The sequence below is a fragment of the Sus scrofa genome, chromosome 7 (assembly GCF_000003025.6).
Source record: "Sus scrofa isolate TJ Tabasco breed Duroc chromosome 7, Sscrofa11.1, whole genome shotgun sequence".
In the NCBI taxonomy this organism is placed as follows: domain Eukaryota; kingdom Metazoa; phylum Chordata; class Mammalia; order Artiodactyla; family Suidae; genus Sus; species Sus scrofa.
In genome coordinates, this window is record NC_010449.5 from 55,714,367 (window position 1) to 55,734,588 (window position 20,222).

Genomic DNA, 20,222 nt, shown 5'->3' on the forward strand with positions numbered 1-20,222 from the left:
GCTATGAGCATAGAGGTGCATGGATCTTTCTGATTTATGATTTCCCTGGATATATGCTCAGGGGTGGGATTGTAGGATCCCATGTAGTCCTATATTTAATTTTTTAAGGAACCTCCATACTGTTCTCTATAGTGGCTGTACCAGTTTACATTCTCGCCAACAGTGTAGGAGGTTCCTGTTTCTCCACACCTTTTCCAGCATTTATTGTTTGTATTTTTCTTTCCTTTTAGGACCACATCTACAGCATATGGAGGTCCCCAGGCTAGGGGGCAAATAGGAGAGCTGCAGCTGCCAGCCTACGCCACAGCCATAGCAATGTCAGATCTGAGCCTCATCTGTGAACTGAGTGATGGCTTGCAGCAACACTGGATCCTTTACCCACTGAGGGAGGCCAGGGGTCAAACTCGCATCCTCATGGATACTAGTCAGATTCTTAACCCACTGAGGCACAATGGGCACTCCTAGGTTTTTTGATGGTGGCAATTCTGACTAGTGTGAAGTGATAACTCATTATAGGTTGTTTTTCTTTTTTTTCTTTTGTCTTTTTAGGGCCTCACTGTGGCATATGGAACTTCCCAGGCTAGGGGTCCAATCTGAGCTGTAGCCGCCAGCCTACACCATAGCCACAGCGACGTGGGATCCAAGCCACTTCTGCAACCTGTACCACAGCTCACAGCAACGCTGAATCCTTAACCCACTGAGCAAGAAAACCAGAGATCAAAACCTTGTCCTCGTGGATACCAGTTGGGTTCCTTAACAGCTGAGCCATGATGGGAACTCCCTCATCATAGTTTTGATTTGCATTTCTCTAATAATTAGTGATATTGAGCATCTTTTCATGTGCCTGTTTCCCATGAGACAGTAATGTTTATGTTGTGTGTATTTTGCCACAATTTTTAAAAAAACTGTCCTTCGTCTCTGCCACTTTGTCCCTGCCACTGGAATTTCTCACTGGACACATACCTCCCAGCCTGAGGCTCCTGACATTTTGCTCTGGTCCCTTTTCATTTTTCTGTCCTCCTCCCCTGTCTTCTCTCCTTTTTGGGGTCCTTCTCCTGTTTCTGTTAACGACCCCTATAAAGCTGTTTAGTTCCTCATGTTTTTAACCATGTCCCTGGCACCTCCCCTTCCTCAACCAAAGTGGCTGATTGAGATATTTTCCTAAACAAAGACTGTTCTCCCCCTACTAAATGCATTGACAGCATGACATCTGGTGTATACACTGCCCTCCTGAGAACCTGAGTCATCCAAGTCCACAGCTGAGACTCCATCTTCTCTCTACCAGCTGCCAGTCTGCTGGTGGACCTCAGGGCCCCAGGAGGGCTTCTGTCAAGCGTTAAAGCCCCTCTAGGCATCCTCTTTGCAGCCTGCTGCCAGCCCCTGCAGGCAGCATTCTATCTCCTGAGCATCACATATCAAGCCTCAGCCACACAGGGCCTGCAGAGAAAGCAGAGAATGATGATAACAAAAGGGATCCCCATGCCCAGGCCAAGTGAACTCAGTTCAGGATGTAGAGACACTTGGGGGCCAGAGCTGCAGAAGAGACAAGAAGTGATGCAGTACTGGACATCGAGGAAGCTGGCGCCTACCTGATAGCCTGAGAGGTGTGTGCGCATGCGTGTGAATAGACATCCCTGGGGACATCTTGGGGAGGAGAAAGATTAAAAGAAAGACAAGGAGCTCTCCAGATGGGTGAATGTGACAAGCCCCACAGGACAACAGACAATGCAATGTGTTCCAGACATAGATTCCAAAGCAGAGGCAAGAGCTGGCCCATGAGAAATCTTTAGAACAAAAACCCATCACTTCTTAAGTGCTTCCCAAGTGCCAGGCGTTAAAAACTGCAATTACTTCTGCTACATGCCAGGCATTGTTCTAAGCCAGCTGTCTAAATAAACATACAGTGCCAGCCACCTATGGGATTTAAAATATGCTGGTAACTGCATTTTATTTTATTTACTGTTTAAGAAAGGCAAACAGAAGATTATTAACATGTATACCTAACATATTCGTGGGAGATAACCAGTGGAATATTGTGCTCTGTTTTTGTTTTTTTTTTTTTTTTTTCAGGGCTGCACCCACAGCATATGGAAGTTCCCAGGCTAGGGGTCAAATTGGAGCTGCAGCTGCCAGCGTATGCAACAGCCAGAGCAATGCTGGGTCCAAGCTGCATCTGCAACCTACAGCACAGCTCATGGCAATGCTGAATCCTTAACCCAATGAGCAAGGCCAGGGATCAAACCTGCATCCCATGGATACTAGCCAGGTTTGTTACCCCAAGCCACAAAAGGAACTTCTTGTGCTCTGCATTTTTCAAATTTTTTTTCTTTCTTTTTTTTTTTTTTTTTTGGCTTTTCTAGGGCCACACCCACGGCATATGGAGGTTCCCAGACTAGTAAGGGTCCAATCAGAGCTGTAGCTGCCGGCCTACGCCATAGCCACAGCAACATGGGATCCAAGCCGAGTCTGCGACCTATACCCCGGCTCATGGCAACGCCAGATCCTTAACCCACTGAGTAAGGCTAGGGATCGAACCTGCAACCTCATGGTTCCTAGTCAGATTCATTAACCACTGAGCCATGACAGGAACTCCTTCAAAGTTTCTTAAGAAGGGAAATTAGTTGTAAGATATATTGTATTTAACTTAAAAGATGCAAAATATTAATTATCAGTGAGATGTTTTACACTCTCTTATTAGGTCTCCAAAGTCTAACATGAATTTACACTTACAACATGTTTTAGTTTGAAGGAGCCACATTTCAAGTGCTCAGTGGGTGCAGGTGGCTGAAGGCTACTGGGCAGAGTAGTTTAGATATATTAATTCTCAATGTAAACTCTTTGGATATATTAATGCACTTAGTCCCCTTCATCATGCTTTTGCTAGCCTCGTTTTACAGAGGGCATAGGCACTTTGCCCAAGGCCACCCAGGAGGAAGGTGCCTGAGGCAGAATCTGAGCTCAGTAAGTATGGGCTGAGGATACTTGCCTCATTTCCCTGAGGGCTTATAGGAAAAGACCGCCTGCTCTTATTTCCTCTGCTTTACAGGGGGGGGAACTGAGGATAAGAGAGACCAAAGGCTCTTGCCCTGTAGGTTGTCCCGGTGAGATCTGAGCTATGTGGGGGGAACACCTGAGAGGCATCACACTGCAGTGAGTGCCTGGGAAGGAAAGGCTGGGTGTGGCTATCTGCATCCCACACTTGAGGTTAAATCTGCATTGAGAGGGAGGAGGGAGGGAATGGGATGGGCTGGGAGTTTGGAGTTAAGAGATGCAAACTATTGCATTTAGAATGGATAGACAACAAGATCCTACTGTAGAGCACAGGGAAGTCTATCTAATCCCTTAGGATAGATCATGATGGAAAAGAATATTTAAAAAATAATGTATATATATACATTATATATATATGTATAACTAGTCATTTTGCTGTACAGCAGAAATTGACACAACATTGTAAATCAACTATACTTTAGGGAGTTCCCACTGTGGCACAGTGGAAATGAACCTTACTAGTATCCATGAGGATGTGGGTTCGATCTCTGGCCTTGTTCAGTGGGTTAAGGATCCGGTGCTGCTGTAAGCTGTGGTATAGTTTGCAGACAAGGCTTGGATCCCACATTGCTCTGGTTGTGGTGCAGGCCAGCTGGCAGCTGCGGCTCCATTCAACCCCTAGCCTGGGAACTTCCATATGCCACAGGTGTGGCGCTAAAAAAGCCAAAAAAAAAATCAACTATATTTTAATTAAAAAAATTTTTTTAAAGCAGGAAAAAAAAAAAAAAGATCTGCTTTGAAAAGTTCAAAGGAGACGCTCCCTGGTGGCTCAGTGGGTTGAAGTTCCGGTGTTGTCACTACTGTGACTTGGGTCACTGCTATGACACAGGTTCAATCCCTGGCCCCGGGAACTTCCACATACTGGAGGCCAAAAAAAAAAAACTTCAAAGGAAAAATGACCTCATGGCTTGAAGCAGGAGGGAAAAAAACTTGTTTGTACCATTTTCTTTTTTTTTTTTTTTTTGGTCTTTCTGCCATTTCTTGGGCTGCTCCTGCTGTATATGGAGATTCCCAAGCTAGGGGTCCAATCGGAGCTGTAGCCGCCGGCCTACGCCAGAGCCACAGCAACTTGGGATCCGAGCCGCGTCTGCAACCCACAGCACAGCTCACTGCAACGCCGAATCCTTAACCCACCGAACAAGGCCAGAGATCGAACCTGCAACCCCATGGTTCCTAGTCAGATTCATTAACCACTGAGCCATGACGGGAACTCCTGTACCATTTTCTATACAATTTTTTTTTTTTTTTTTTTTTTTTTGCCTTTTCTAGGGCTGCACCCATGGCATATGGAGGTTCCCAGGCCAGGAGTCTAATTGGAGCTGCAGCCACCGGCCTATGCCAGAACCACAGCAATGCCAGATCTGAGCCACATCTCTATCCTACACCACAGCTCACAGCAACGCCGGATCCTTAACCCACTGAGCAAGGCCAGGGATCAAATCCACAACCTGGTGGTTCCTAGTCGGATTTGTTAACCACTGAGCCACAACAGGAATTCCTACACAATCATTTTCAATGGCTGCCTAACAGTCTATCAAAGAGTGCACCGTAATTTATTTCAGCAGCTGCTATTTGGGGGCGATTTTTTCGCTAATATAAATGGCCCTGCAATGAACGTTCTTATAAATTCCTTTTTGCCAATAATCCATTGTACAGGTGAAAAGTTTTGATTCTCCACTACTTCGTTGTCTGGCATTCAAGGAGGGTAGGAAGGAGCCCTGTGAACACGCAATTCTAACATGTCTCCTTGCATAGAAGAATCCTTGAACTTGACTACTTGTAGGTTCATAATTTCACTTGCTCACCACACAGGCTGGTTTCATTTACTTTGGACATGTTCCTGCTCTTGGATGAGCTTCTGTATGAGAGGAAACATTCCTGGGCTACAGCGTGGGCCCAGGCTGCCTCACCTATGGGCACATTTTGCAAAAAACAACTTTTTCAGGTCTACTGTAAACCCTGATTTCAAGAGGGTCATGTTAGACCTATGTGGAGCCTTCACCTCCTGCTTCGTGGAAATGTTTATACAGGTTCCTGGTTTCCTCCCAGTTCATCGACTGCCCTTTTACCCTTCAGTCTGATGTTACCTCTTATTCAGTGGGCACTTTTCATGCTGGCTGAAGCTCAATTGAAACAAAGCCGTCCATTGCTTTTCTATGTTTTTAACTAGAGTGTAGGGGTTTTTTGGGGGGAGGGGGTAAATGTTAATTTTATATTTTTTATTATTTATTTATTTTGTCTTTTTGCTTTTTAGGGCCGCACCCATGGCATATGAAGGTTCCCAGGCTAGGGGTCGAACTGGTGCTACAGCTGCCAGCCTACACCACAGCCATAGCCAGGGTGGGATCCGAGCCCCGTCTGCGACCTACACCACAGCTCCCCTGCAATACCGGCTCCTCAGCCCACTGAGCGAGGCCAGGGATCCAACCCACAGCCACTTGGTTTCTAGTCTGATTCGTTTCCTCTGCGCCAGGACAGGAGCTCCAAATGTTTATTTTATATACAAAGAACTAGCATGGTTTCTGCATAAGGTAGATGTCCTGGAGGACCCATTCAAGGAAGCTCACTTAGTCCAACCTAATGAAGCCAGGATCCTTCATGTGCTGGCAGAAGCGCTGGTGGCACATATCGAGGCTGTATTTCCGGATCAGACCGTGCCAGTTTGAGCAGACGCAGCAAGAGCGAGAACCCTGGCCGAATTTTCTCAGATGGCTCCAGTAGAGCTGCTGGTGACCCATCTTGCTCTCTCAACTGCAAGGAGTAAAAGAGTAGAGTGGAAATTTTAAATTAGGGAGCTGAATATTAGAGGGGGAAGACACTACCACCCACACACATCGAATTATGTGTACACATCTTTCTAGGCAAATCTTGCTTATTTTCATTCAATTTCCAAAAGGGTCTGAGACCCACAGGAGGGTCAGAACCAGGCTTGGAGCACGTGTGTCTGAGTGACCATCAGATTGGATTTCTCGCCCTCTGCTCTTTTGAACTTTTTCTGGCCAAGAACCACCCTTCTCCTGACTCCTCCCTTTCTCTTCTCCACCCCAGGGACAGGCTTTCTATTCCAGACCGTCCATCACAAAGAGACCTGCCTTTGGGGCTCTATGAATGTGCTTTACTCTGTGTGTGTGTGTGTGTGTGTAGGTGGCAACCAGTGGTACTTGTAGTAGACCTTTGCTCTAGTGGATACTCTGCTTGCTCCCTGCCCCACAGGCTGAGGTTCAAATTCTAGCAAAAAAAAAAAAAAAAAAGTTACAAATTACTTCCTGAAACTCTTGTGTTTCTCATGACCAGCAATAACCTTCAGGGTGAAAACCTGAAATGCCAAGAGCTTGTGGTATTGATTGCCTTCTCTCCCTCTTTTTTTTTTTATTTTAATTTAACTTTTTTTTTGGCTACACCCATGGCATGCAGATGTTAATACGCCAGGGATCATATCTGTGCCACAGCAGCAACCCAAGCCGAAGCAGTGACAATGCCAGGTCCTCAACCAACTGAGCAACTGGGAAACTCTGCCTTCTCTCTTTTGTTAATTACCTGGTGTGTTTGTGTGCTAGGGCTGCCATAATAAAGTACCAGATACCAGAGACTTAACAGAAATTTATTTTCTTATGGTTCTGGAGGCTAGAAATCCAAGATGAAGGAGTTGGCAGGGTTGGCTCCTTCTGAGGCTTCTTGGTTTGCAGATGGTCATTTTTTCCCTGTGTCTCTACATGGCTTTCCCTCTAAGAGCATCTGTGTCCTCATCTCCATTTCCTACAAGGACATCAGTTCTGTTGGATAAGGGCCCATCCTAATGACCTCATGTTTACTTACCTCTTTAAAGGCACTTTCTCCAAATACAGTCACCTTCTGAGGTACTGGGGGTTAGGACTTTAACATGAATTTGAAGGATACAATTCAGCCAATGACACATGTTACTTTTTTGAGGTGACAAAAGCAACATATGTTCACCACAGATAATTTCCAGAAAAAAAGAAACTAAAATAAGCATCTCTGAAAAAATTATTGTATTTCTTTGTTTTTTGTAAAGTATACAAAGTGAAAGAGAAAGCAGAGCTCTTTGTCTCCACTTCACGACTGTAATAACGTGGGGCATGTCTCACACCTCTTCTGAGCTTCTACAGGCTGCTTCCAGGAATGTCCTTGTCCCTGCCTCCCTACCTGGTCATGCCATGTTCTACATGTTCACATATTCCTGGAGAAAACATCTCCCATGCCAGGGTAGCTGCGGATTAACTCTGCACAAATTCACAATGACTCTAGAATTGTATTGTAGAAGGGTACGCAAGCTGTTAATGATTAGAACTCAGATTTAAAAAGAAATCATCAGAGTTCCCGTCGTGGCTCAGTGGTTATCAACTCTGACTAGGAACCATGAGGTTTCGGGTTTGATCCCTGGCTTTGCTCAGTGGATTAAGGATCCGGCATTGCCGTGAGCTGTGGTGTAGGTTGCAGACGCGGCTCAGATCCCGAGTTGCTGTGGCTCCGGCGTAGGCTGGTGGCTGCAGCTCCGATTCGACCCCTAGCCTGGGAACCTCCATATGCCGCGTGTGCAGCCCTAGAAAAGGCAAAAAGACAAAAAATAAATAAATAAAAAAATAAATTAATTAAAAAGAAATTGTAGAGGAGTTCCCACTATGGCTCAGTGGGAACCAACCCGACTAATACCCATGAGGATGAGGGTTCAATCCCTGGCCTCAATCAGTGGGTTAAAGATCTGGCATTGTCATGAGCTTCGATGTAGGTCACAGACACAGCTCAGATCTGGTGTTGCTGTGGCTATGGCGTAGGCCGGCAGCTACAGCTCCAATTTGACCCCTAGCCTAGGAACTTCCATATGCTGCTGGTGTGACCCTAAAAAAAAAAAAAAAGAAATTTTAGAAAAAAGGCCTCTGAGTTCCCCTCATGACTCAGTGGTTAATGAACCTGACTAGCATCCATGTGGACTTGGGTTTGATCCCTGGCCTTGCTCAGTGGGTTAAGGATCTGGAGTTGCCAGTGAGCTGTGGTGCGTAGGTCGCAGACGTGGCTCAGATTACCCATTGCTGTGGCTCTGGCGTAGGCCAGCAGCTACAGCTCGGATTGGACCTCTAGCCTGGGAACCTCCATATGCCTCCGCTGTGGCCCTAAACAGACAAAAACAAAAAAGAAGCAAGCAAGCAAGCAGGCAGGCAGGCAGGCATAGAAGGATAAGCAAGACTTGTTGGAATAGCCTCTGTAAGGCATTGAAATGTTGACTCTGCTTGAGTTTAGGTAATGGGGGCCAATAAATTATTTTTCCTGCATTTCCTTAAATGAGTTTATACAATAATATTACTGTATGTCTGTGTGTGTATTTTTTTTTTTTTTTTTTTTTTTTTTTTTTTTAGGGCTAAACATGAGGGATATGGAAGTTCCCAGGCTAGGGGTTGAACTGGAGCTAAAGCTGCCGGCCTACACCACAGCCACAGCGACATGGGATCTGACCTGTGTCTGTGACCCATACCATGGCTCACAGCAACACCGGATCTTTAACCCCCTGAGGGAGGCCAGAGATCAAACCTTCATCCTCATGGATACTAGTCAGGTTTGTAACCCCATAAGCCACAATGGGAACTCCTTAAAGTATAGTTGATTTACAACGTTGTGTCAATTTCTGCTGTACAGCAAAGTGACTCAGATATATATGTACATATATTATTTTTTTACTATTTTTTTATGGCCACACTAATGACATATGGAAGTTCCTGGGCCAGGTATTGAATCCAAGCCCCAGTTGCAGCAGCGCCAGATCCTTTAACCCAGTGGTAAAGAGGGGCAGAGGCCGAACCCGTGCCTTCCCAGAGACCTGAGCCCCTGCAGTTGGACTCTCAACTCACTGAACCACAAGGGGAACTCCCTGTATTACTTTTTATAATGGAGGAAATAAACAACTGTAATAGGATACTGCCAGAGAGGACAATCAAAAGGAACTTTTAGTTCTGTCCGGAACAAGAAGATGAAAGAGCAGGCCAGCTGAGAGTCGCTGCTGCTGAAGATGTGGGAGCAAGGCTGGCAGGAGCAACTCCCATGTGAGCGGGCCTTTGCCTGTTAGGCCTGGAGGAGGAGGGCCAGCGTGCTCACGTATGTGCGTGCGTATATGTGCGTACGTACGTGTGTGCGTGCGTACGTGCGCGTGCGCATCACCGGGTGGGGGAACTGGCTCCTCGCTCGTCCGCGGCAAGTTAGAGGGTTTGGTAAAGAGCTGCTGGCTTCTTGAAATAAGGTCCTTTGGCCTGGGCTAATTTTATCCCTGTCGTTGCGGAATGGGATGCTGAGTCATCGCCTGCGGCCTTTTAAAGATGACAACGGAAAATGAGCTGGAAAGTTGGAGAGGGTCAGAAGGTCGTTCCCGATTTTGAAAGGAAAGAAAGGGGAGACTTTAAACACTGAGCCAAAGGGCTGAACCCGAATAAAGAGGTAATTTGGAAAGCCCCGGAAAAGAAGCTATGATTCGTGGGAGCCAGAGTGGGTTCATCAGCCCCAGCTCCACCTCCACAGCACCCTTGGCTTGAAATGCTGGATGCAGTTATCCTGGGTTCAGCAGGTCTCCAAACACCTCTTGTTGTGTGTAGACTTGTAGTGGTGAGGGAGAAGTATGTGGCAGATACCAGTATTCGGTCAGATGGTAGCAGGTGGAATTATCATAGCCCCCAAATCAGCGAATTGATTGATGTCAAGGTTTATGGCCAAAAGTTCTGTCTTGTTCAACATTCCAGGCTAGGGGTTGAATCGGAGCTACTACAGCTGCCAGCCTACACCACAGCCACAGCAACACCAGATCCAAGCCACAGCTCACAGCAATGCCAGCTCCCCAACCCACTGAGCATAAGACCAGGGTTCAAACCCTCATCCTCATGGATACTAGTCAGATTCGTTTCCACTGCACCACAACAGGAACGCCAACATTTTTTTTTTTTTTTTTTTTTTTTTGGTCTTTTGTCTTTTTAGGGCCACACGCGCAGCATATGGATGTTCCAGGCTAGGGGTCTAATCGGAGCTGTTGCTGCCAGCCTACGCCAGAGCCACAGCAATGCCAGATCCGAGCCGTGTCTGCAGCCTACACCACAGCTCACAGCAACACCGGATCCTTAACCCACTGAGCGAGGCTAGGATCGAACCTGCAGCCTCATGGTTCCTAGTCAGATTTGTTTCCACTGCGCCAAGATGGGAACTCCAACGCCAATATTTTTAATCCATTGCTAGGGATTAGGGATGCAACAGAAAACAGGTAAGATATACCCTGTCCTCATGGAGTTTATAAACTGGTATAATCTATTCATTTACTAAGGAAAATTGGTTTTTTGTTAAGGAAATACAACTATTCCTTTGACCTCATTGAGAGAGGTCTATATAGCTCCTTTAACTGTGCATTCATGGTTTATAGGACCTCACTGCCTGATAGGTGGGACAGGTGGCAAACCTCTGCACACAGGTGGAGCCCAGCAATGCCCTAGAACAGCATGATTGGGCATCTGGTCCACCCAAGTGAGGCACAAGACACTCCCCAACGCATAAACTTGAGTTGATGCCACTCTCTCATTCCCTGTAGGAGACCCGGCTGGCTGCCTAGCCAGCAGACATTTCTCGCTCCTTCCTTTCCCAAAGGGCCACCACCCTGCCACCTCCCACCTCTTCCCTGCATCCATATGTCTCAGGGGAAGTGGACCCATACCCCTGGAGTGACCCCATTGGCCTAAGAGGGATCCTGTTCCTTTTGATTGGTTCAGGAAAGAACATGTGACCCATCTGATCAATATCCTGAGGAGAAGTCCAGGGAAAGGGTTACTTCTGGGAAGTTTTCTCCCTCCTAAAAGAAAGTCACAGTCTAGTTAGGAATGTTTTCATCACCAAGTAGCACACACACTCCTGACAAATAATAGTCTAAGAGTGAAGAGATTTAATGTGCTTCCTACAAAGTCTGGAGGTAGGTGGTTCCGGGCGTTGGTCTTGCAGCGCAAATGATGTCAGGATCCACATCTCTGTGATTGTCTTTATCTTTCATTTATGGTGTCAAGAAGACTGCCACTCCAGCCATTCTGTCCATGGTTTTTTTTTTTTTAGTCTTTCTTTTAGGAGCGCACCTGCAGCATATGGAGGTTCTCAGGCTAGGGGTCTAATCAGAGCTGTAGCTGCCAGCCCACGCCAAGAGCGACAGCAACGTGGGATCCCAGCTGCGTCTGTGACCTACAGCACAACTCATGGCAATGCGGGATCCTTAACTCACTGAGCAAGGCCAGGGATTGAACCCGCAGCCTCATGGTTCCTAGTCGGATTCATCTCCACTGCACCATGACAGGAGCTCCTCTGTCCACGTTAAGGCAAGAATAAAGGGGCTATGCCAGAGACATCTGTCCTTTTTCTAACCTAATCTCTCCCAGAAGTTCCCTTGCACACTCCCACTCTCATCTCATTGGGCAGGGCTATGTCACATGGCCATGCCTTGCTGCAAAGCAAACTGGGAAAGTGAGTTTTTAGCAACTTTGGTCTGAAAAGGGAAGGAGAAAGGGATAAGAGGGTTTAGAACTGGAACTGTGTTAGCTACAGACAGAAAGCGACATTCCTAACTTCCAAACACCTCAATGTCTAGAATTGCTGCTGCCATCCTGGTTCCAGCCTGAGCAGGAAGCAAGCACTGAAAGCCAGAGCAGAGTGACTGAAAAACATTTGCATCCAAGATCAACAAACCAAGTGGTAAGTGAGCAAAGTAGGTGAAGGCCAAGTTCGCAGAAAATGAAAGACAAGTAGCCCCTAATAATGCTCAGCTTCACTCATAATAAGAGCAGTTAAAATGGGAGTTCCTGTTGTGGTGCGGTGGAAACGAATCCAGCTGGGAACCATGAGGTTGCAGGTTCGATCCCTGACCTCGCTTAGTGGGTTAACAATCTGGCGTTGTCTGAGCTGTGGTATAGGTCGCAAACACGGCTTGGATCTGGTGTTGCTGTGGCTGTGGTGGTTCCCCTAGCCTGGGAACCTCCATATGCTGAGGGTGTGGCCCTATAAAGACAAAAGACAAGAAAAAAAAAAAACAATTAAAATGGAAATAAACTGTTAGAGCACTTTTCACCTATCAGATTGGCAAGAATCCAAATGTTTGACAACTCATTTTGCTAGTAAAGCGGTGAGGGTGTTGCCCTTGTGGCTTGGCGGTAATGAATCCAACTAGTATCCCAGAATGTGAGTTTGATCCCTAGCCTTGCTCAGTGGTTTAAGGATCCGGCGTTGCCATGAGCTGTGGTGTAGATCACAGGTGAGGCTCGTGTGGCTGTGTGGTTGTGGTATAGGCCAGTAGCTGCAGCTCTGATTGGACTCCTAGCCTGGGAACTTCCATATGCCACAGGTACGGCCCTAAAAAGCAAATAAATAAAGCTGTGAGGAAGCAGGCACTCTTATGCAAGAGGGGCAAAATAGCACAGTCTCCTGTGGCGGGGACAGACTGAACAAAGGAATGCGTGACCTGGGGTCCTTATGTCCTCACTGAGACGCTGTATCAGCTTACCTGGGGACCATGCTCCCGTGGGACTTCCTGTTAAGTGACACAGACACACACACGTCCTCACTGATCAAGCCAGCTTGAGTAGGGTTTATGTTACCCAGAACCCAAAATATCCCAAATGATGCCCTGCCCCCAGCCTGAGCCCCGGAGCAAAGTTATTCTGTCAAGAAGCCAGATCACAGTCTAATTGGATCATCCAGGACAGGCCAGATCCAAACATGTACAGGTCCAAAGGCTGAGATCATCGTTGACAGCACAATCCCTCCCGGAGAACAGACCAAGAGCTGTTTCAAAAGCAGTGGGTGGGCAACTGCCTAGAGTAATGGCCAGTTCTTATGGTCAGAAGGGGCTGCAGCTTGAGTGGTTAAGAGGCCTGGTGGAATCTATATGTAGAGATGATCCTAAAAAGTTAGACCTTGTGCTGGTCAGATGGTGGCTGCCTTGGTCTTTCTAAAGACCTGATGTCTTTAGCTCTTTGGTTTGTCTGATTGTCTTTAGTTGAATTTCTTATTCACTGAGCAGCTCTGTAGTTCCTGAGGATTTCCAAACTGTGTGACAACCATGGTTTGCCCACCCCACCGTAAATGAATAAATTGGCAATCTCTCTGTCTTTTGAAAAATTCTGGACTTGCTGTTGTGGCGTAGTGGAAACAAATCCAACTAGTATCCATGAGGATGTGGGTTTGATCCCTGGCCTCCCTCAGTGGGTTAAGGATCCGGCACTGCCACGAGCTGTGGTGTAGGTCACAGATGCGGCTGAGATTCGGCATTGCTGTGGCTGTGGTGTAGGCTGGCAGCTGTAGCTCTGATTGGACCCCTAGCCTGGGAACTTCCATATGCTGTGAGTGTGGCCCTAAAAAAATAAAAGAAAAATTAAGTGAGGAATGGACAGGCCCAGTAGACTCCCTCAATCCTCATGCATATCATTCTTTACTAATTAACTTCCTGGTCTGAGATAGAGTTAAAACATTTGGCCCCTGCCCTCCAGCTACACCGCTTCATGTATTGCATTTCATAACCCATGACCTTTATACTGAACCCAACGACTAGAGCAAACTTCCAGGCCATTCACAGTCAGAGTGCACGGCTACCACCTGTAGTGTCCTACAGCCCCATCCACATGTAAGACCTGCATCAGTCTTGCCCATGTGTTCTCTGCAGTGAGAGTAAGAAGACCTGACTTCTGGGGTTGGGAGCCTTCATGGCTCTGAGGATCCATGATGGAGGCAGGACAAAGTGATAATCAGTAGAACCTCACCAAGATTGTACTGGCAAGGGGTACTGTAATACCCTCAGGTACAGCCTTAAGTCAGGCAGTAAGAGGTGTACATGTGGGCCAGGTACCCTGGGAGTGCTTCATGTTTGATCATGTGGCAGCCCAGTGGTAGGAACAGGAGGGTGGGAAGAAGTGTGGGGTCTTTGGCAAGGGTGGAACAATGAGAGGAGGTCCCAGGTGGGCCATTGTGCCTTGGGGGCATCATGGTTGTATCTCCAAAAGTGTGTAGATGCTGCCCCCCCCTTTTTTGTGTGTGCTTTTTAGGGCTGCACCCACAGCATATAGAAGTTACCAGGCTAGGGGTCAAAGTGGAGCTACAGCTGCCAGCCTACACCACAGCCATAGCAACACCAGATACTTGACCCACTGAGCGAGGACAGGAATCGAACCCACATCCTCATACGTATGAGTCAGGTTCATTACCATTGAGCTACAATGGGAACTCCTGGCCTCCTTGTTGACATCGCTCCAGCCCTGGAAGGCCTCAGTCCATGGGCCTGGCGTTCTTCCAGACTCCTGTCAGACCATATTTCCAGCAAGTGTTCTTCCACCCACTCTGATTACCACTCTCAACACAAGTATGTTTAGTTTATACCCTGCTGTTAATTTGTGATTGTTTGCAGGTTGTGTCATGTGTGTATATTGTGTCTAGGGTGGCTATGGGTCCCTGAGATCAAGATCAGACTTCTTTTTTTGTTTTTTTTAATCTCCATCCTCTTCCTTCACAAACACCAACAGCAGCAATAACAATGAGCATTATGTAACATAGACAAAAATGCTTGTTAATAAGTTAACATCATCCGTGCTCAGAGGTTTGCCCACATTGCAGACAAACACCATGTAGGTGAAAAGCTGAGTTTTCAAAGCCGAGGAATGTGTAAAAAGGAGCTCTTTACTCTCACAGCTCATTTTACAGATGAGGTATCCTTTTGCCCTAACAGGGCTGTTAGAATCACAAAAGAAGTGGGAGGTGTGTTCCATCACCTCACGGAACATATTAACCTGGCAAGACTCTTATAGAGCTGGCAGATACACAAAACAACAATTTTCAGATGTCACAGCCTCCTGCCTTAGCAGATAAATGTAAAAGAAATTAGAGTCAGAAAAAAAATTGTTTTGGCTTTGGAAAATCTAAAACAGCTTTTTTCCGGAAGTCTTCACTATGAGTTCCCTTGAGATATCAACCTAATTTATGTGACCTGTGTTTCAGCTTTTCAGAAATGTATTTCCTTTTAAAAACCCCAAAAAAGTAAAGGTCCAAAATGTTCTTGTTGGGGAAGCTGGAGGTGCTTGGTGGCTCCTGGCCACAAGGGGGCGTGATCTCCCTAGTCCTGGGCTAAGGTGCTGACTCCAACTGTGCCCAGGCTCAGCCTAGCCTGGGGTTCAGCCCCCTCCTTGGAGCCCAGGTCAGGGGCTGGATGGACCCCAGACCTCTTCTCTTTGGGCGGCTACCGCAAGGGGTATATCTGGAGTGCAGAACGCCACGAGCTGTCAGGATGGGAGGCGGTTACATTTAAATTACAGACTGGGCAGGAGTGCTGCGCTGGCAGCTTCGCCCAGGAGCCAGCAGGGCGGTGGTGTCTGGGGCATGACCTCGGAGGGCTGGGGTGCTGGTTAGGGCGTTGGGCAGAGCCTGGCTGGTGAGGCCGGGAGATCGTGGGTGTGGCAACCACAACAGAGATGGGGGCCACCCGGGGCCTGTGGGATCCACTTTGCTGCCCTGGCCAGCTCCTCCCAGCCCTGCTGGAATTGGGATTGTGTGGTGTGGCCCAGGAAAAGTCCATACTTTTCACCAAGGTCCTCCATGGTCTGGCTTCAGTCTCCCCTCCTCAGCATTACCTTCCGTAAAAGTAGCCCTTCTCCAGCCAGTCTGCTCTTGACCTACTCTTTACCCAGATGACTGGCCCTTTGCTCATGTATTCATTCACTTATGCATGCCATGCAATAAACACTTATTAAGTGCCCATGGAGCGCAGGTGCCGTGGAGATACAAGACAGTGTGCCTTCATGGACATGAGTCTCACGCCTCCTACACCACAGCTCATGGCAGCGTCAGATCCTTAACCCACCGAGCGAGGCCAGGGATCGCACGTGCATCCTCGCGGATACTAGTCAGGTACTTAACCCACTGAGTCACAACAGGAACTCCCTCCAAATCTTTTTTTTTTTGGTCTCCTTAGGGCCGCACTCATGGCATATGGGGTGGGGGGGTCCCAGGCTAGGGGTCAAATCTGAGCTGTAGGTGCCAGCCTGCACCACAGCCACGGCACGGCACCATCCAAGCCGAGTTTGCAACCTACATTACATGAGCAATGCCGGATCCTGAACCCGCTGAGTGAGGCCAGGGATCGAACCCATGTCCTATGGATTCTAGTTGGGTTCCTTAACCACTGAGTCACAATGGGAACTCCGAGAACTTCCTCCAAATCTTTATGCTTTTCTCTCCATCATTCTCTGCCTGGCCAGATTTTACCACCCCTGAATGACTTCCTCAGTCGTCACCAGCTCTAGAAAGTCCTTTCTGATTACTCCAAAGTGAGGAAAAATACCTCATCTGTCCATTCATTCACTGTTCTGTCTTGAGTGCCTAACACTGTACCTGGCCAAGTAGGGGCTCAATAAATGTTGGTTGATTTGAAGGAATCAGGTAGTCTTATTTATCTCTGGCTTCACAGCCCAGATTGCCTAAAACTTTCACTTGGCAGCTTGCCAGGTCCTGCCTGTGACACCTTACCTCCTGAACTGCTGTGTTTATTACCACCCATTGCTTGGAGGTTGGTGGCAGGGCAAGGGATGGGAAGGAACTTACTGGCTGCTTGAGACATACCATGAGGGGAAGGGCAGCAAGAGTTGAGCCTGCCTTAGGGACAGTCAGGGGTTATAATGTCAGGACACCTTCTACTCATCATGCCTTCTGTCTTTTGATGTCTTCATCTCCTGCTTTTGCAAACAGGCTTTCTCCACCCAGAGAATAGCTATTACCCAGTCTGGATGTGGTTTTATTTTTATTTATTTATTTATTTATTTAATTTTTTTTTTGTCTTTTTGCCATTTCTAGGGCCGCTTCTGCGGCACATGGAGGTTCCCAGCTAGGAGTCTAATCGGAGCTGTAGCTGCTCGCCTACACCAGAGCCACAGCAACTCGGGATCCAGGCTGCGTCTGCAACCTACACCACAGCTCACGGCAATGCCGGATCCTTAACCCACTGAGCGAGGCCAGGGATGGAACCCACAGGCTCATGGTTCCTAGTTGGATTCGTTAACCACTGAGCCATGATGGGAACTCCTGGATGTGGTTTTATATCCTTTGAGCTCACCAATCCAAGAGGAATAGGATTTTCCTCTCTAGCTCCAATTTTGAAATCCTGGCCAAAGCTCTGGATGTCACACCCTTCTCTTGAACCAGTCACTGTGAGCAGAGGCTGTGATGTAGGTTGATTAGCAGCCTCTGCATGAATGTCTGAGTTGGACTAGAGAAAGAGCACTTGATCCCCAAAAGATGGATGAGAGAGGAGTTCCTGTTGTAGCTCAGCGATAACGAGCCTAACTAGTATCCATGAGGATGTAGGTTCGACCCCTGGCCTCAATCAGTGGGTTAGGATCCAGCATTGCCATGAGCTGTGGTGTAGTTCCCAGATTAGGCTCAGATCCTGTGTTGCAGTGGCTGTGGTGTAGGCCAGCAGCAGCTCTGATTGGACCCCTAGCCTGGGAACCTCCATATGCCACATTTTTAGCCCTAAAAAAAAAAAGGTGGATGAGAGAAAGAGACATGGCCATTGGGAAGAGCTAGAACCACCCCCCTGAAGTGTACCTACAACAGTGGTGGTGTTTATATTTTTGTGTATATTCCCTGTTATTGGGGGCAAGAGCCATACATGCAGTAGGGCTTTGCTGATGACAAGAACCTGATAAGGAGTTCTTGTTGTGGCTCAGCAGGTTAAGGACCTGACTAGTATCCATGAGGTTGCAGATTCGTCCCCTGGCCTCGCTCAGTGAGTGGGTTAGGGATCTGGCGTTGCCGTGAGCTGTGGTGTACGTTGTAGACATGACTCAGAGTTGCTGTGTCTGTGGCATTGGCTGGCAGCTCCAGCTCCGATTCGACCCCCAGCCTGGGAACTTCCATATGCCATGGGTGTGGCCCTAGAAAGAAAAAAAAAGAACCTGATAAATATTGACTGACTTATAGGAAAGGGAGTGTAGCATTTTGTTTTGTTTTTGGCTGAAACCACTGGTGGATCTTCCCTGCATTTTGCATGAACCTACAGCTGTCCATCTTTTTTTTTTTTTTTTCTTTTTTGGGCAGCACCTGCAGCATATAGAAGTTCCCAGGTTAGGAGTCGAATCGGAGCCACAGCTGCCGGCCTGCACTGTAGCCACAGCAATGCAGGATCTGAGCCATGTCTGTGACCTGACCTACATCACAGTGCATGGCAACACCAGATCCTTAATCCACTGAGTGAGGCCAGGGAGTGAACCCACATCCTCATGGATCATAGTCAGATTTGTTTCGGCTGCACCACAACAGGACCTCCTCCAGGTGTCCATCTGGTCACAACTGCTGTGGGTGGGGTCATCCTTCTCTCTGGAGAAGCTAGAGAGGATCCTGGTAGCCATGTTAGGACCTGAGCTGTCACTTCCGGTTTTCCTTCTGAGAAAATCTCAGCCCAGCAGTGTGAGTAATATTGGCTTTTTGTCTCAAGCGGAAATGGCTCTATTTGTGTTTCTCTCTTTATTTGGGTAGAAAGCAAAGATGGCAGTTTTTTAAAGTGGCATCTCCCTTGGATGGGGTCTGGAGTGTGGCCATTTCAAATGATGAGGCATTACTCTCAGAAGCATGTCAGGCTTTCAGCAGCCCTATTGGTTAATGCTACTGTACCCATTTTTCGTTTGTTTGGTCTTTTTAGGGCCGCACCCACAGTATATGGAAGTTCCCAGGCTAGGGGTTGAACCAAAGCTACAGCTGTGGGCCTACACCACAGCCACAGCAACGCGGGATCCAAGCCACATCTTCGACCTACTCACAGCTCCTGGCAATGCGGGATCCTTAACCCATTGAGCGAGGCCTCATGGATACTGGTTGGGTTCGTTAACGGCTGAGCCAGGATGGGAACCCCTCTACCCATTTCTTTGATGAGGAAACTGAGGCTCTAGGACAGTGACATGCCCAAAGGTCACAGAGCTGCATCAAGTGGGGAAGAGGACAGCCAGACCTATCTGGATGGGGAGCCCTGTGCCAGAGGCTTTGCTTATCTCAAGTCATTGAATCCACACTGCAGTCCTCTGAGATCAGAATAAGGTGACAAGCTTGGAAAAATGTAAATGCCTGGCCAAAAGTCCTAGAGGCAAATAGGGCTGGGATTCGTTGATTCCAAAGCCCATACTGTTTTCTTTTCCTTATATCATGTGACCTTGCCCAGGTCACTACACCTCTGTGTGTCTCTCTTTTGTAATCCGTCATGTGGGGATAATAATAGGACACGCCTCCTGAGTTTGTGGTGGGGGTTAAATGAAGTGCTTCTTCCCGTAGTAAGCACTCCATAGGTGGACACTGTTGTTATAATACCACCACAAGACCTCCCTCCAGGTCACAAGGCAGGCCACTCCCTGTTACAGAAGAACCAGATCCCGTGGGAGCCCCCTTCCTGGCCCAGGTGCTCCCGAGGCCCAGCTGCAGGTGCCTGGGAAAGTTTGCAACGGGAATAAAGGGAACAAAGGCTCCAGGTGCTCGGTTTTAACGCTTCTTCTGGCTGAAGGCCCATTTCCTGCTTGATCAGGTTGCTCTAGGCTGGCTGGGCTCCTGGAGCTGACCCCTCCTCCCTGCGCCTGCCCTCCCTGAGGGCTGAGGGCTGGGCCAGGTGATGCAGGAGAAGGCCTAGTAGGGCTATGCACTTCCTTTCTGGAGCCCAGCCCTGGGATTTCACTGCTGAAGCAGGAAACCTCGGGGCACAGGGCCCTTCTTCCAGCTCTGTGGTCTCCATGAATCCCCCCCTAGTCTCCACTGATGGGGTGGCCCTGGGGTGGATGATGGGACTCAAGGGCCAGAATCAGAGACCTGGGCTTGAGTCCAGGCCGGGAAGGGAGCAGCCAGGTACCCTTAGGCAAGGGACCTTTCTCTCTGTCTCTCAGTTTTCCTAGGATGTAGGTTTAGGAGGTTGGGCTGGTTTCTGGAAAAGGCCTAAAAATTCCTTGGGGGATCCCAGCATGGCCTGTAGGAGATGGAACGTCCAACTCAGTGGAGGGTGATCTTAGTAGAAGACACACTAGACCTGTCTCGCTGGCCCCTCCTGAAGCCCTGCCGCCACCCGCCTGCCTTCTCCCCCTGCAGCTCCAAACCTCCAGATTCTTGACGTTCCTTGAACAGGGGCTTGTTCTCGCCTC

General features: G+C 48.0%; 1 pseudogene; it reads right to left on the bottom strand.

The window, feature by feature from the left end:
* On the bottom strand, positions 5,506-13,223 carry LOC100738227 (annotated as a pseudogene).